Source organism: Macrobrachium rosenbergii, chromosome 57 (assembly GCF_040412425.1).
Source record: "Macrobrachium rosenbergii isolate ZJJX-2024 chromosome 57, ASM4041242v1, whole genome shotgun sequence".
NCBI lineage: Eukaryota > Metazoa > Arthropoda > Malacostraca > Decapoda > Palaemonidae > Macrobrachium > Macrobrachium rosenbergii.
Genome location: NC_089797.1, coordinates 7427891 through 7432890, shown reverse-complemented (window position 1 = coordinate 7432890; position 5000 = coordinate 7427891). Strand labels below are relative to the sequence as shown.

General features: G+C 35.8%; 1 protein-coding gene and 1 long non-coding RNA gene across 2 annotated transcripts in view; one reads left to right on the top strand and one right to left on the bottom strand.

Annotated features, from left to right (window-relative positions):
• LOC136836920 (uncharacterized) overlaps positions 1-5000 on the top strand; it is a 76978-nt gene that overhangs the window by 1022 nt on the left and 70956 nt on the right. The window lies entirely within an intron of this gene.
• Positions 1-5000, bottom strand: part of LOC136836922 (uncharacterized) — a 43969-nt gene that overhangs the window by 30450 nt on the left and 8519 nt on the right. The window lies entirely within an intron of this gene.

Below are 5000 nucleotides of genomic sequence, written 5' to 3'. Positions count from 1 at the left end.
GATAAAAAAATATTAGTGAAAAACAAATTAATAACGTTTAAATGCGAAGGAAACTAGAGACCTACTTTGTCATTAATGGTAGATTAAAAGTCTATTCATGTATCAAAACAGTTGTTGGGTTTGAGCAGTAAAATCTCTCCCGTGACGAATGAGCTGACCGATGTCAGTCTCCACAATAGGCCTAGAGTTCTAGATCAACAAATGACTTGATAATCTCTTATTGTCTTCAGTGATGCATTTTGTAATTTTGTCTTCATTCTTGCTTAAACAAGTATCTTATGATCACGCACTGCATGCGTCTTTTAATCATGCTTTTGGATTTTTCATTTTTTAAAAGAATTATTCATAACCCAACAGACGTGAGTCTAGTGAAATGTTTCACTGGAGCATGTTGCTAAATTTTTGCACGTTAGTATTTTTTTTTTACAGACAGTACACTGCATTCTTGTTGTACGTTTGTCATTTTTTATTTCATCATGTACAGTACACTGCATTCTTGTATAACCCCTGAAAAAAAGACAAGTGGTGGCATTCTTTGTTAACGTACAAGTAGGTGCACACATTACCGTCTGGAACTTCTTTCTAAAGAACACCATATTCTTTGGAAGCTTGAATTTCAAGTCAATGGTCCCTGTTTGCCTGTTCCATATCAATAGGGTTCATCTTCTGAATAATGATAATAATAATTGAACAATTATATGGAGAGAGTTTGGTAGCATTTAAAATTTCGTACATTAGAGTTGTAACAGGATTTGGACATAAGACAACAAGCATAAATAAACAAGCAAGTTGCAACAGTTATGAATGGCAATTATTAAATATGAAATGAGCACGTTAGACGACAGGTCTAAATGTTAGCCTATTATAAATCTTTGTTCGTTAGTAACGTGGTATATAACTGTAGCACCTTGTAAATAAAGACATACGAGTGAAAAAAGAAAATTTAGCTCAGGAGCAATGAGTACTTTCTCTCAAGTTGCACTGCACCACTGACGTGACAACATATATCGATAACGGATACGTTGCACACGATTTCTGAATACGAACTCACGTTAAAACATATAAAAAACGTTTCTTTCGTGTAAACTGGCTTTCATGAGGAGAAAATCACAAGAGAAAGGGCTATTAATATTTTGGAAGGCAGTTCGCACCCCGCAGAGGAAAAATGACAGGTGAAAGTACATTTTATCTGCTGGCTATGGAGTCCAAGAGGCGTCAGTTGATGGGGTGGTAACATGGATGCCAGAGATGTTGTGATGGGGATTGAGCACGCGTGCACTGAGCTTATGGTATTTGGTGCGCGTGCGCGCGCGCGTATATATGTATATTTACATATAATATATATGTATATAAATATATATAAAAAATGTATACATATACACACAAACACACACACACACACACAATGTATGTATATATATATGTATACAGGAGTTTTGGTCTGAATGTGGCAGTAACTATAGTCGTGTTCTTCTGTGGAGACATCCTTTGTTTCCAAACAGCAAGTAATTGTGGGATGAAGTTGCCTGCCTCATACCTTTTTTTAAAATCTGACCATGAACACCACAGTCGTCTACCTTCCAGATACATAATTCACTCTTCACGTCTTGAAAGACACAATGGGTTTTTCAACTGAGTATGGATATCACCACCCCATCCCCCCACCAATTCTATCCCAACAGTCAAATCCAGGTCCCCTAGCTTAGCTGGCGAGAATGCTACCGATCACACCACGAAGTGAAAGCGTTTAACGAGCAGATAAGCGAAGGGAAGACGAAGAAGCAATAATAATAATAATGATAATAAAAAACGAATGATGGCAACTGATAGGTACGCTGAGGTAATCAACGTCTCATATTTCAAAGACGCACTTATACTTTCTTTATTTATGCATGATGTTAATTAATACGTACATCATTATAAAAGAATATTGTTGAAAATAATCATTTCGGCGATTTTAATAAAAGTCCATCGAACTCTGGTTGACCTGGATAGCGACATGGCGGTTGGTCGACTGTGGTGGGGGGTTGCAGCGAGGACAGAGGAAGGTATGGGGTGGCAACTTCATCCCTCCAAGGAAAATTTAAGAGAAAATGTGTATTATTATTACTAGTGTACCCGCGCTATAAAAAATTGACTTCAAAATTTTAAAAAATCTGCATTTTCATCGTATTTATACTGCGTTAAGTACAATATGTATATTATCATCCAAGTTCAGTGCTTCCCAAGTGTCAGTAAATTTAAGCGAAAAATTAGGTAAAGGTAAAAATGATCCTTTGTCTTGGACAGGCGGTATTAATGAACATAATTTCAGGTATATATAAATAATAAGATCAATTGGAAATGTGTCCATATAGTGTACAGTAAACTAGCATAAACAGGGTAACGAACTGTTCTCCACTGCGCAAAGGCTTGGATAAATACCGATGAACTGTATATTATGGGAAAGAATTTACTGATTGAATTTTCAAGCAGTGCAAAGAAAAAAAAAATACGTATATTTCTTTATTACTCCATTTTTTGTGAATATTTTTTACACCAGAGTATAATAATTTTCTCTTAATACTTCGGCTGACTTCAACAAGTTTTTTCGATTTATTTTTTGTTATACTGTCTTCTGAAGGTCTGCAATGCATTATAATAACTAAGTCTGAAAATGCAGCGTAACGAGCATCTCGGTAAGAAAGGTAATTTTGTACAGACCAGTCAATGAAATGTCTGCCTTGAAAAGCAAGTCCTCTATACAGATTCGTCAAACTTCTTACATATGTTTCCTTACGTTTCAAGTTCAGAACTAGACGTATGAAGCATATATCACTGGGGAGGCAATTTTTTATAGTTTTGCATGGAGAAAAAATATAATATTTATTTCCAGAGAACATTTTTTGTGGAAACACTGAAATATTTATCTAAATATGTCACACTTTTTACATATTTAAAGTTTCTTCGGCGCAATCGAGTTTTCTGTTCATCGTATAATCAAGGCCAGCGAAAACAGATCTATCTTTCGGTGGTCTCCGTATAATGCTGTATGAGCCGCGGCCCATGAAACTTTAACCACGGCCCGGTGGTGGCCTGTCCTATATCGTTGCTAGACGCACGATCACGGCTAACTTTAACCTTAAATAAAATAAAAACTAATGAGACTAGAGGGCTGCAATTTGGTATGTTTGATGGCTGGAGGGTGGATGATCAACATACCAATTTGCAGCCCTCTAGCCTCAGAGGTTTTTAAGATCTGAGGGCAGACAGAAAAAAGTGCGGACGGATAGGCAAAGCCTATTTACAGAAAACTAAAAATCTAACCTTAAACAAAACTTCTTAGAGGAAAATATCACTGACCCCATAATTACTGCTCCCGGTGATGTTATGCACAAAATGTGTATGGATACACGTTCCCCTCTGCCCTTTACTTTTCATCTGATCCCTTCGTCCTCTGCCCATTTAGCTGTCCAACTTCCTTAACTTTGCCTTGCTCAACTTTTCACTTCTGATTTGAGACTACATCCTGCGAGAGGACTCTTATGAGAATCTAGAAATCTGAATCAGTGGTCTCTCTAAACTTATTTGTATAATGATAATAATAATAATTCATCTTCATAGCTTTCACTGTCTTATATTCCCTTTTAACATCTGCAACTTTCATTATCTGCAAATATCAGCCATTTCCAAAACCCAATTCAGACCCGTTTCCTTGTCTCACAAACTCGCATCAAATTGTTTTGCCCTTTTCCTGACTGTTTATCCCTCCATCTACCAAAATATTAAGCAACCGGCTCTTATCTGAGGCTTACTTAAAAAAAAAAATAAAAAAAAAATAAATGAAATAAATGAAATAAAATAAAAATAAATAAATAAATAAAAAAACAATAAAAAGTCTCTTTCCTGTGGGCATATTCTCACACAAGCTTTCACTTTCTTAATTAATTTTTTGACTGTTCACAGCAAATTACCTTTTGCATCATAGATTAATATTTGCCACTTTTCTCTGTCATTCGTATCATAAACGTTTTTTAGAGTCATGTACCAAATTATCTTTTGTAAGATTAGAAAATATTGCAATTCTGAATCGTTCGTAATTATGGAAATGTTGTAATTTTGTGGTCAATAAGTCTATCTCTCTTTCTTATCAACAATTTTTCCTTTTCCTGTCAAACTCATCACAGCTGTTTCACCATAAACACCTGATCTACACACCTTCTTCCTTGCTTAAATCTACACTGCTCTTCCCCTAGCCAACCTTCTCACATCTTCCTCAAGTTCTCAACCAAAAGCATACTATACGAGGCTCTCCCGCGTCTTGTGTACGCAATGCTACGCCTTCATGAATTTCTCAGCACCTCTGCGCACCTCGCACGCACTTGGGGGCAGCCACTCAATTACGTTATCACCACCAAACCGCACCATCTCAATTTTAATCCCATCAACTCCCGCTGCCTTTCCATTCTCAAACCGTATGACTGTCCTCCTTCACAGTCACTTTCACAGTCTTTGTTTGTGTGTTTTGACGAACATGGTTGTGTTCACAACATGCACTGTATATGCGTACATCTATTTTGTGCGCATAATTATTGCACAGTAATCTGTGTAACGTATGCATACTTGCACAATGAGAGATATAAATATGTTATATATATACATAATATATATATATATGTTCTCCTTCACATACAATATAAAAACATATATACATATATATATATATATATACATATATATATATATATATATATATATATATATATATATATATATATATATATATATATATATATATATATATATACTCCTTCACATACAAGGACCAACTAAAACTAAGCAAAAGAGGAACTTTATTATGCGAGAAGGAGAATGAAAGGATGAGATAGCGAAGGGAAAGGGAGACGCTGATGGTGACGCGAGATTGGTTTGTGGGTAGGGCAGGCGAAAGGAATTATTATCATGGTTAGTACACTGAATAGTTATCTGTTTACCTAAACACGGCGGCCAATGTGACAGGT